We start from the raw sequence: 13761 nt of genomic DNA, 5'->3' as shown, positions 1-13761 counted from the left end.
TGAGATTTCCATTCTTTGCCAGTATTACAAATTTCTTTCCCTAAGAAAAGTAGTCTGGATACTTTCCTCCAGTGCCTCTGCTTTGTTTGCTTAACACTAACAAACAAATACAACACCAAATTCAGAAGTATGAAAACACCTGCTTCCGTTTAAGGGAGAGAGTTGTGATAACGTTTGTGTTGCAGATTTATTACAACTCTGTGGAAAGGCATCTCTTGCTACGTATATTCCTGTTAGTTGCTTTCAGCAAGCACTAGAGCTGGGTGGTTTTCCACCGATTCTAACCACAGTGTTTTCATGAATGAAATTTCTAACCCGGTCAAATCTTCCTAATACTTGACTTATAACTCTACCATATGCTATGTTTTCTATGGCAATCTGTCTTTCCCCAAATTATTATTATAGGATTTAGAATGATTCAGCTTCAAGGAGAATGATTTCGTAGGGCAGAACCCAATGAATTAAAGAGGCTTTCAGTAGTAAAACCTCTGTTTTCAGAAAAAGAAAAAAATTTCAAGGTGCATGACTTCCTTTGCCTTTTATCTACCCAGGGTTCATGATCCCAAATAAAATACATGGTCAGTTAGTGGCTTTAAAGTCATCTGCTGTCCACCCTAATGCAGGACTCTATGCCATATGGATAGAGCTTTGTTTCTAAAAATCTGTTACAAGCTGACATAAATTTGTCAACAAATTTGATTCTGGAACGCTGATGTCAGAATAACTATTTGTCATTCTCATTTATTGACTCCTGGTATAGGTGTTATGAGCATTTCAAAACATTTCCAATATGTATCATTCTCAGAAATTGTTAGAGGAAGTAAGATAAGTAACTAAAACAAGTAATAGGATGATAAGTATCACTATAAATGTAAAAATGTCATAGTTTTGGAATCTAGAAGGGCAATAGGCAATCATAGATATTTAATATTGATACACATTTGGCCAAGGTTTATTCTTAGAGTATTTTTAAAAAATCCCTGTAAAATTATTCTGGCTTAAGTCAGTATTCCAGCCATAAACCTGTGAGGTTTTAGATTTCTGCATGATATTAAATTGTCCCTATCTTCATATCATCTCAGCTTATTCTCAACTCCTCTCTATAAGTTACGATAACTACAGGCAGAATGTGATTACAACATTACGTAGCCTTTTTTTAGATATATAATTTTAAAAAGAAGAGGATATGCAATTCAAATCCTATTTTATGTAGATTCTAGTCCAATAAAAGCTAATTTAAAAAAACTGTGCCACTGTTCACAATAGCTAGGATATGGAAACAACCCAGATGCCCCACCACAGATGAATGGATCCAAAAATTGTGGTATCTATACACAATGGAATATTATGCAGTCATTAGAAATGACAAAATAATGGCATTTGCAGGGAAATGGATGGAGCTAGAAGGAATCATGTTGAGCGAGGTAAGCCAAGAACGAAGAGACAAACAGTACATGGTCTCCCTGATAAGTGGATGCTAAATCCAAAATGGTAGGTGATACGACAAAACTAACAGGACTTAAGAAACAAAGAACTCCCACTCATCTGGTTGAACCACTACTAAATATCCCCATGCTGCTGATCACATATATGGTATATAACATGTGAACACCGTTATATGTTACAGACTGTGATAGACAATTTGCTCCAGGAAAGTTAGAATGAACTTGTGACTTTAAATGAGCATCATTATTCCACAATACTGTGAAATTCCGGAAATTATGTAATCACTTAATCACAATCAAAAAAAAAAAAAAAAGAACCTCGGGGAAGGTAGGGAGGGAGGGGATGGTAGGGGGAAAACAATGGAGGGGGTAACAATGTTCAAGAGGAAGTGTACTCATTACCTCACTCATGCAACTGTAACCCTCTGTATAGTATCTTTACAATAAAAAAAAATTAAAAAAAAAAAACTGTGCCAATCCTGTGTTTTGATCTCCAGGCCTGAACACTGGCCTTTAGCTTTTTCGCTCAAAACTAGCACTCTACCACTTGAACCATACTTTCCTGACAATAATCATCTGGTCTGGATCATAGGTTGAAGCTCCTATTCTAAAGTATCACTAGAAAACCAACTTAGTTTTTTTTATTCCAAATATAATGGCCTCTTGGTAGCAAAAAAAAAAAAAATCAACTTGTAGTTAATAACAAAGTTAATACTGGCATCCAAAGAAGTATCGTGTTTTTCTGCTGCTTGAGCATGTCAAAATCACTGAGGGGCTTTGATGGAAAGTCACCGGCTCTGATTCCTGCTGAGAAAGTTCTAGTATGGGGACTGAGTCTTGGATACCCTCAGCAGTCTGTTCGCCCTGCCTGCACATCTCTGTTATGTTCTATGTTCCTGTGGTAGATGTATCTATGTCCCATGTACTACATTGTGCTGAGTCGTGAAGTCATTCTATATTTCCCTTAGTGAAATTATGGATTTTTTTGGAGCCAAGTCTATTTCCCTTTCTAATTTCCAAGGCCCTTAGTATACTGTAATTAAAAGAGAGGATGGGTTGTGGGTGCTGGTGGCTCACACCTGTAATCCTAGATACTCAGAAGACTAAGATATGAGTCTTGTGGTTCAAAGCCAGCTGGGCAGGAAAGTCCATGGGACTCTTGCCTCCAATTAACCACCAGAAAGCCAAGAGCAGAGCTGTGTCTCAAAGTGGTAGAGCAATAGCCTTGAGCAAAAGAGCTTAGGGACAGTGCTCAAGCAATGAGTTCAAGCCTCTTGACTGACAAAAGAAAGAGAAGATGGAGAGGGGAATTATATTAACTAGAACTAAATGGCTTTTAATCTTAGAATAGGTTAGGTTATTGTGGGAAAGAAAATCTTACTTCCTTTCCTCAGCCTCAAGCTTCATGATGTAAGGTTAGGGAATTTCCCACAATCCCACTAACCTGGCCCAAGAAACCAAAGTACAAAATAAATATGTCTTACTTATAAATATGTTTTATAAATATATATATGACTTTCTATGAAAAACTGTACATGTACTCTTCTCAGCTCAAATTTCTAACTTGTAGCATCTTTTCAACACAGTCAACCTAGAACATGTTAGAAAGATACTCAAATTTTCTACACCGGCAAGACTGGTTGGTATTAATAGGCAATGGTGAGGCATTGTTCACTCTAATTTAAGTTTTTAAACTACATGATTTTCTGTAACTCAGCTAGTCCCTTAGGGTTGTTTCCAAGGAGACACTATCAATTACGGTTTGAAGAAAGGAAATATATTCAAAGAAGAAAAAAAGTTGTATAGGAATTTGAAATAGACCCACTTGATTTATTTGAGCATAACTTTCTACCTAAAGTAATGGCATTTGTCATTTTTTAGTTCTGGCTTAACTTAGACTGTTCTATTTTAGGAAGGACCTCCTTGCTATAGCTAACAACCTGGTGTATAGATGTCTTTTACAACATAATCAAGAGGTGTAGGCTTTTATTTCCAGATAAATAAATATCTTAAGAAAATGTTTTAAGCTACAAGAAAATTCTATGGGAGGGCTGTGTACTCAGGAATACATCTTTGTAGTTGAGTCTTCTTTGTGGCTTAGATTCAAACATTTATGATTTCAATAACTAATACACACACATATATTCTCTAATCAATATGCTATACCAACAACTCTGGCATCAGTAATAATTTGTTAATACATTTATTAGAAATTCTGGCATGCCAGATATCCTCAATAAGTAGTTTAAAGAAAATAATTTCTACCCTCTGCTTATCATGTTAACTTAAAGATTTAAGTTTAGGTTTAGTTTGAGGCCAGATACATTTGACTCACACCAATTCCCATGACAAACACCTCACACCAACAGAAAGGAGCTTTCTGAGGTCCTTGTTATGCACTGAACTATGTCCCCCAAGTTTGTAAGTTTAAGTCCTACCCTAGAATGTAATTGGGTTTGTAGGTAGGGTGTTCAAGGTTATAAGGATAGAGAAGATGATCATTTCTTTCCTGATGGGAATGACGCCCTTAAAATAAGAGAAAGACAGCAGGGATAATTGCATAGAAAGAAAAGCCACACAAGAATGCAGAGAGAAGTTGTCTACCAACAATTAAAAGAGGGGGGCCTCAAGAGAGATCTTAGTCCTGCTCCACTTTGCTCTTGGACTTTCAGCCTCCAGAGCTGAGAAAAAATAAATTTCTATTTTTTCAACTACGATGGCAGTCCTACCTGTCTATCTATAGTGGCAGGTGCTTGTGAGGATGTATTTGGCTCCTGCCTCTCCATTTGCTAAGAACTGTCTCCAAAGAAAATGCGTCTTTAAACCACGCATTTGTTTTAAAGGCCCTCAGTCTTAACAGCCACAGGAACTAGATTAGTGATAGTCAACCTAGAGAACATTTTTACATTTTCTGTCCTGGGAAATGAAGACTGAAAATCAGAACCATCCATCTCTAGCAGGCTTAATTTGGGGGACATACAATGGGGGTTGTAGTACCACATACAGAGAATACTCCTCGTGTTTATTCCTCACATCAGAGATTTCTTTTTAGTGCCTAGCTAGGTTCCTAATACTTAATATAAATTCCTCTGTTTTCCTGGAGGGTTTGTTTAGTGAGTGCTAGTGTTTAGTTAGATGCTAGGCACTGCAGACGTTTATGCCTATCAACTCATCTGATCCTCACAATAACTCAAATGAAAGGTTTTACGAGTGGGAAAAAAAACTCAGGCACAGAAAAAAATAAATAATTTACCCAAAGTTAAACAACTGGTAAGTGGTGGAGCAAGGTTTACGTGTAGGGCCATTTGACTCCGAAGTCCGAGTTCTTAACCACCATCTTGCTTGCCTCTCTCTTTATGAAGGGAAAGGAAAAGAAAAGGAGAGGTCTCTTTTTACATTCATAAACAACAGAAACGAGCGACTATTGGCAAATAACTCTGTGCCCACAGGGTGTACTAGCTTAGGTGATATTGAAGGTCAAGTGCATTGTGGGATGCAGCAGTCTGGCATACTATACCAAGAAGCTGACCTCACCCTTCATTTCTACCTTAAGACAGCAATTTTGCTCCTTCAGTTCCCATGATTATAAAACATTCCATTTCTGGACAATGAACAACCACTCAGAAACAGAATTTGGTGAATGCTAGAAAGAAGACTACAGTTACAACTTTGAGGAAAGACATGGAAACAGTTACTGTGAATGAAAATGTGATTCAGTAGAAATCAAGGGGAAAAAAATCCAAACATTTCAGTCTTTTGGAATTTGATAGTTGTAATAGTATCCAGACATATTCTTGGAATGTTAAGGATCATCCTAAGATTTATTTGATTAGTCAATTAACTGGCTGAAAGTGTGACAAACTTTAAGCATGAAAAATCAAAACTTCTTTAAAAGTCATTTTTTCTCATTTTATACTTGAAGTTTTCATTCAACAAATATACAAATAAATGATAAAATGAATCCTAGTGTTCTAAGATGAAATATATAGTGATTAATCTTAGAAAAATGATAAAATCATAGCAGGATTGATTTATTTGGATAGTATTTTATTGTACTCAGTATATTTGGTGGGGGGGATGGTACTGGGGTTTGAACTCAGGGCCTTCAGATTGCTAGGCTACACTTTCAGTCCTGTTTATCACTGGTTAACTTTTAGTATGGATCTTGCTCCTCTTCTAGGTAGAAGCCTGAACTGTAATTCTTCTATTTCAGACTTCTCATTGTAGCTGAGATCACAGGCATGTACCACGGAATCTGGAGACGGAGTCTCATGAACTTTTCTGCCTAAACTAGCCTAAGTCCTCCTAATCTCAGCCTCTCTCATACTTTAGGATGATATGTGCCACTGGATACAGCTATGGGTTGGAAAGAGGCCTTGAGAACTTCTTTGCCCAAACTGGCCTCAAACTGAGATCCTCCTCATCTTGCCTCCCAAGTAGTTAGGATTGCTGGGGTGAGCCACCTGTACTAGAATTGTCCTAAGTAATTTTATGTCTTTGTGGTAAGACTAAGCTAATGTTATAAAGGTTGACTTACACAATCCTTTTTAAAAGCAACAAGTAATCTCTTAGCCATCATAAAAACTTTCTAAATAACTTTGTAAACATGTCAATTTAGAAGGTAACAAAACATGTTAACATGGAAATATTTGCCTAAGTCAGAGGTGCCGAAACACCCCTGGGAAAAAAATACATCCACCCCCATCTTTCCTAAAAGTAACCTTAGGCTATTCTATGTCTAGCATTGTGAAAATGCTGAGTGGAATAACTTCATGGGAATCATATTTTATCAAGATCCTGACCTGAGTCTATGTTAATATGTTCTTATGTCATAGAAGGTGGGCATATATTTGGAAATGGAAGTGTACTAATCTAGTTCAGACAGAAGAGTAAAAAAGGAAGGTAGGGGCTGGGAAGGTGGCTCAGTGGTAGAGCGCTTGCCTTGCATGCATGAGGCCCTGGGTTCAATTCCTCAGCACCATATAAGCAGACAAAAAAAAAGCCGGAAGTGTTGCTGTGGCTCAAGTGGTAGAGTGCTAGCCTTGAGCTGAAGAGCTGAGGGACAGCACCCAGGCCCAGAGTTCAGGCCCCATGACCGGACCCCCCCCAAAGAAAAAAGGAAAGTAGGTTCATAATCCATAAAGTATATTTAAATTCTTCTTTATTGTACTAGGACCATTCTTTGTTGGGCTTTGCTGTTGGAAATCTTCTGAAAAGCCCAATAAGTTCTCCATAGCTTTTGTTGGTTTAATCTCTAGATAGTCAAAACCAAATTATATGGGAATGCCTTTTTCTTTTCATGGAGTTAAGAAAATTCCTTGAGTTTATTGATTTTTTTCAGCCAGTGGGAAACATCCTATAAACTGCTTAAATGAGAGAATACTTTTTTTTTCAATTTAATTTTATTTTATTTGTGAACATACTGTACAGAGGAGTTACAATTACATGGGCAGGATAAATAATGCGTACATTTCTTACCAAGCATTGCAGCCTCCTCCTTTGTTTACCCTTCACATCCCTTCCCAGCCTCCCCCCTCCCCCCCAATCCCAATCCTTCTCCATCTCCCCCTTCCCCCCTCCCCCCCCCCCCCCCCCCCCCCCGCACCGATGTTGTAAAGCTCGTTTTGGACATGACAACTTGTACTTCTCATTGTTGCAACAGGTCCACCTGTATCCTTAAACAACTGGTTTTTCCCCATCTCCTCCACAAGTTATACTGACATCAAATATAGTGAAAGCAGGGGTTATACTGTGGGGGAGGGACATACAAAGCAACAAAGAGATAATCTTATAAATGCGTTAGAAACACATGCATGAAAGAAAAAAAACATTAAAATACACATCTAAGGGTTCATTTGAGAGAATACTTTTTTTTTTTTTTTTTTTTTGGGTCCGGTCGTGGGGCCTGAACTCTGGGCCTGGGCACTGTCCCTCAGCTCTTCAGCTCAAGGCTAGCACTCTACCACTTGAGCCACAGCGCCACTTCCGGCTTTTTTTTATGTGGTGCTGAGGAATCGAACCCAGGGCCTTGAGCATGCAAGGCAAGTGCTCTACCACTGAGCCACCTTCCCAGCCCGAGAGAGAATACTTTTTAAATTTGCAAAAATATCATAGATCACCCAACTGTTGGATATATTTGGATCTTATATAAATTGCATGGGCCAGTGGGCTTGGGGATACTGCCTGGCCAGTCTGGCTTTCTTTATGACATTATATTTCATCTATTCTAGAGATAATGTTTCTTAAAGACAACCCATTAAGGAAGCGGAGGTACAGCTCAAGTGACAGAGCTCCAGGCTTGAACAGAAAAAAGTCTACTACATTCACGTCTCAGTACTGACATATAAAAACAAATGAAGACTGCCCATTAAATTTTCAAAATTTGGAATTTTAATATTATATTATTTAAATGATGTATTGAAAAGAGGTATCTTACAGGCTCATGCCTGTAATCCTAGCTACTCATGATACTGAGATCCAAAGGCTTGTCAGCCCTGGTGGAAAGTTGTATGAAACACTATCTCCCCAATTACCAGCAAAAGGTTGGGCAGGAAGTGTGCCTCAATGTAGTAGGTAGCCAGCCAAGTAAACAAGCTGATAAAGCATAAAGCCCTGAGTTCAAATTCCCAAAAGAACAACAACAAAAGGATGTCTTCACGTACAACAGTCACATTTTTATCACAAGCTTCTTATCTCCATTCTGATATATTTCACACAAATTGAGCTTAACCAGATTAATTTCTTAAATACAATAGTCACTATGATGAAATATCTTTTGACATGTCATGGAATGGACTAGAGCCTGATTGGTTTTAATGACTTCCCCGCTTGTCATCTAAAAACAGAGCAAGGAATTGGGAGAGCAAAAAAGTAGTCAAATGAAATTAGGGAAACCCAAAGCTCTTGATAATTCCAGACTAAACTTAGAGTTCTAAAGGGCCCCTAATTTGACACCTCACTTTCTTGGGTTACAGACACAGTTGCATTCCTTAAAACCAATGACAGTCACAATGAAAGAAAAAGATCCTCAGGAGGAAGTAGCTGTCAAGGGTGGCTAGACTGGAAGTTTGACTTATCTTGACAGCAGTTTTGACTAATGGATTAACCCTCAGGATTACTGTTTGCGTACTTTTGCCTTTCTTCTACCTCTTCTTTTCTTTTTTCTTTTAAAGTAAATATCTCTAAGATGTTGTTCTATTGTCTGGATTTGGTTGTCACAATTGAAGAGATTGCTATTGGTATGAAGTGAGTGAAAGTCAAGAATGGTAGTAGACAGCCTACAATGTACAGACCAGCTTCCCCATAAAAAGAATTATCATACCCAGCATGATTATACCATCAAGGGGTGTGTGTCTTAAAAATACTAGGCATGTGTGGGAGGTGCACAATGCTTATGTTGTGATGTAATCAAATGCCTCCATTCAAGTTCTTGTTATACCATCTATATCCATCTTGTTAGAACATCTTTATGATATAAATGGCCCAAGTATCCATCTGTAGATGAAATATCCTTCTGTGATGAAAATACTTTCTCTCTGAGTGATGAGAAAAGATAATGCGTGCCATTGGCTCAGGCAGGAGACAAATTAGTTAAAATTGCCTACTACCCTTGAATATTAGCAAATTGCAGGTAACAAACTCATTCATTCCCAACCTTAGCTGCACATTCTGATTACCTGGGGAGATTTTGGAAAGCACTGGGGCTGGAGACCCATTCCTTGAAAATGTTGTTTTCATCAAACTCATTTGGGCATGTGGATGATGTGTCTTTCTAGTTTATTAGACAGGGCTCATATATCACTCGAGTTAATGATTGATTCTACTTTGTGAGTAACATTGCAGTGCCAACACGTTGGCTAATTCATTTGAGGGTCCAAATTTATTTTGACAATGAACTATGTAAAGAAACAGTTTTGAGCGGGGAGCCGGTGGCTCACGCCTGTAATCCTAGCTTTTCAGGAGGCTGAGATCTGAGGATCTCAGTTCAAAGCCAGCCTGGGCAGGAAAGTCCTTGAGACTCTCTATCTCCAATAAACCACTAGAAAACTGGAAGTGGCACTGTGGCTTAAGCGGTAGAGTGCTTGCCTTGAGCTGAAGAGCACAGGGACAGCACCCAGGCCCAGGGTTCAAGTCCCACGACCTACCAAAAAAAAAAAAAAGAAGAAAAGAAACAGTTTTGAGAGTTTGCTTAGGTGTGCCTAAAGTTATCAGTTTCCTCTGGAGGTTAGAAAGTGAGTCCCAAGATCTCCTTAAAATGCAATGGTCACTGGCTGGAGTCTGTCTGGGGACTCTCACAAGAACCTAAACATGCAGAATTTAAATTCATACTCAGGAGTTGGGTGCCAGTGGCTAATGCCTGTAATTCTAGCTACTCAGGAAGCTGAGATCAGAGGATCACAGTTCAAAGCTAGTCACACATGTCACACTCAGAATGCTAGGACGCCTCTCTGTTAACTTCTCCATGTGCATCAAGCCTTTCTTTGCATTATGTATTTTTTCTATACCACCTGAAGTAGGTGATGGAACCAGGTCAGCTCTGTCTTATTACCTGCTAGCTCCAGTGATACATTTTCAACAATGGGCATGGGCACTGTTTAATAAACAAAGCATGGCAGAGGGAAAACATAATCTTTACACCTAATTTTCTTGTTCCTTCTCTTCCCATAATCACCTGGAAATGAGATGATGACTATGAAGAGTAAGTGTGGATATTTTCCCTACAAGTAAGAATTCTAGAAAGGAGGTCTCCTTGGCCCTGTGGAAGTGTTAAGGGGTATATGTGTGTGTGTGTGTGTGTGTGTGTGTGTGTGTGTGTGTGTGTGTTTGTGTGTGTGTGTGTGTGTGTGTGTGTGTGTGTGTGTGTGTGTGCTGCAGGGAAAGGTACAGTAGGAAGAATTAGGGAAAGCCAATTGTGATCAAGGGAGTTAGCAGGTGCCAGTACACTTGCCACAAAGCCTGCCTTTCAGAACCATTGCTTGCTTTTTTTTTCTTTTTAACCACATCAAGTGGCAGATTAAGATTCAGCCTTGAAATGTTGCAAAAGAATTTAGAGGCAATGACTTAAATGAATTGATTTCCTGTTCACAAAAAAAATTTTATTCCCATACTATAAATATGCACCTGTGTGTGTATACATGCACACACACACACACACACACACACACACACACACACACACACACACACACACACACACACACACGATAACCTCAGAGAGTGTGACTAGTCATCTAGTCATTTAGGCCATTACATCAAAGCTCTCAGCTATTTTAAGACATATTGAAGCTCATGAGCTTCCTCAATTCTCAGCTGACCCAACAAAGGATATTTAATGGCCAGCTGACTTCCCATTATGTTTTCTGTGAATTTTAAGATGGCGTTAATTGGGAATCTTTGGAAAAGTGGGATTGTAGAGAGAATTACGTGGTGAAGCATCAACTGGCACTTTTTATTCCTTCAAGGAGCTGTGCTAGTGATGCCTTATGGAATATTCAGCTAGAAATAATTGCCACAGAGCACAGAATTGTAGAGCCTCAGGGAATTTGAGAAAATGCTTGCTTATCCCCTGACTTGGCTCTTCCATATATCCAAAACAGAGAGTGATTTTCCCAGCTCAAGACATAAAGCAAAAGGATCAGACAAGCTCATCTTGGTTTTTATACAAGTTCCATACAGGACCTTTTTGTTTTTATTTGCCAGTATCCGCCTCAGAAAAGGTGAAAAGCAACACTGCTAGAAAACTCACCACAACTGTGAATGCACAATATGATAAACAAGAGGAGTAAACATTGAAGTCACACGTCTGATTTTAATAAAACATTCTACCACTTCCTAGCTATCTCCTTTGGCAAGTTTTTTTAACCTATGGACCTCAAGCTCCTTCGAGTAGCAATGAAAACAATGGGATGCCTACCGCACAGCATCTCTGTGACAGTCACAAACAAGACATCTGTCATCATCTGGGCCACAGAGTTGGCCTTTAGTAAATAGTAGCTGCTGTCACCACAGCACGTTTTACTTTGGCCCTCCTGTTTTACTCATTTACTTCCTTTCTAGGGCTTTCCATGAAGTCTACTACTCTAATAACGCAAGCAATTTTGATGGTGCAAAAATAGGATTGGATCAGGTGACCTAACATAGATTGCAAGCAATAATTCTGAGTAGAAAGAAAGCATTAGTTAATCAGGATAAAAAATATAAGAGGGTTATTGAGAACCTCCCACTATGGTACTAAAACTATATCCACACTTTGGTTAGTTTTTGACTACCTTGGCTCCTTCTATCATAGAACTTTCCTACGGATCTTAGAAATTGAAAAATACCAATGTTGAATTTTCAGGAGAAGAAAATAATGTTATACCATCATCGAGCTTGCATTTATAACTCCTGTTAGAATTTTTCTCTGTGATTGGATTTCACTTTTAAGTGTCATGTTTCCATTTTTGGATGTTATGCTAGGAAAGGCATCTATGTTTAAAAGTAATCCTATTTTGTGATTGTCTTCTATACTTTTCTAATTATACAAGGTTAGTTGACAAACTTAGAAAAGTAGGATAATAATGCCTACCCTCAAGGAATATTGTTATAAGGTTTGAATTAAATATTTGAGCCTTTGTAAAACCTAAGGTATGCTATGTACTCTATAGATCATTTCTTCCTGTTCACATAGTCTCTTTAGGATCAAAGAGTGTCAGTTTAAAGGCATTTCTTTACTTTTAATTTTATATTTTTAATTGCCACATAATAATTACATATAAGATGCAACGTGAGGTTTCCTGTCTAGGTTCCAGAACTGAATCATGTTAATCCGCCTATCTATCACCTCAAATACTTATCATTTCTTTGTGATGAAGCTATTTGAAATTCTCTCCCTTGGCTATGTTGACCTGTATGAAACATCTGCTACTACAATGCGAGACAGATGTGGAGGAGCAGGAAGAGGAAGGGTTAGTAACAGGTACTAGGAGAGAGTTGTTTGGAGGCCCGGCTGAGTCCCAGGCTGCAGCAGCAGGCAGGCCAGGCTCTACAAGCTCCGCCCCCTTGGACTGGTTACCACAGTGCTTTAACCCATACTGGGCATTTTTCTATCATATACCAGAGGGCATGCTGAATATTCAGTGCCATATTTCTTTGCAAAGACTCGCAATGTGACTTTTGTTCCAGATTAAAGAATGGGAGACACATTGTTGGTGAGACACAGTGGGATGATTGTGCAGAATGTAGAATTGTTCCTGGGCTGATTGGATGAAAAATATGTCCAGTTCCTGGGCTCAGAAAAATAATAATCATGAAAAGTAGTTCTAGATGTCCCATGTAAACAAAATGCCTCTAAATGCAGGTACCATAGGTGGGGGTGAAGGCTTAAGTGACTGTAAATATCATGCCTTCACATGCCTTCATTGTGACTTCTAAAGAGAGCCAATGAAGACTTATGCATTTGGGATCAACATTAGCAAGACTAAGTATATTACAAGGCCAGGAGATAGGGGCTGAATCTCTTGTAGGTGGAAAATTCAATTGCCAGTATATTTATTTTGAATAGAGAAGCTAATGAATTAACCATCAGAATAATAGCATAGAATCTTCTCTTCAGCTCTTTTATTAGAAACAGAGAAACAAAAAATTTAATAAATAGATATATCTGAAAACTAAAGCAGTGAAACATTAGTTTTTAACATGAACACACACTTATTCTAAAACTTCCCCGTGTTATTTAAAATCATAAAAATAAAAATTTTGCGTTAAAATTCTATATACCAAAAGGATTAGTAACACAATCAGGCTGTGACTATGTGAAAATTTTGTCTGAAAATAGTAAGAAACAAAATTCTGCATATGGTTAAGGTCTCAACTATTTTAAAATAAGACCAGAAAAAGACTGGAGGAAAATATCCTAAAGTATTCAAGCTGCTTGCTTTTGAATGGCAGTGTAATGGCTGATTTTTTTTTCAGCTTTATATTTCTATTCCCATATTTCATCTAACCCTCAAGGAGAATAAAACTAATATTTTCTAAAGTAATCATATGTATAGAAATATACATATGTCTATTCATTATAATCCTGGACAGTTTGCTTTTTTTCCTTGCTAAATTAAAATTAATCTAATTAGGCTGGGATCTTTCTTATTTGTAATCTCAATTTTAATCCTGTTTTACTTTGAAACAGGATCCCTCCCTCCTCTTCCTCTCCCTCTCCTCTTTTCTTTTTCCTACCCTAAAACGGAGCGTGTGCTTTTTCTGGAATCCAAATTAGATGCCTTAACCTCACTGATTTCAAAGGCTGCGAAGTAACAGCCTCCAGTTTCCCGCCAGCACA

The sequence above is a fragment of the Dipodomys merriami genome, unplaced genomic scaffold (assembly GCF_024711535.1).
Source record: "Dipodomys merriami isolate MVZ:Mamm:240054 unplaced genomic scaffold, mDipMer1.0.p SCAF_6, whole genome shotgun sequence".
NCBI classification, from domain to species: Eukaryota; Metazoa; Chordata; class Mammalia; order Rodentia; family Heteromyidae; genus Dipodomys; species Dipodomys merriami.
Note: the sequence above shows the minus strand (reverse complement) of the source record.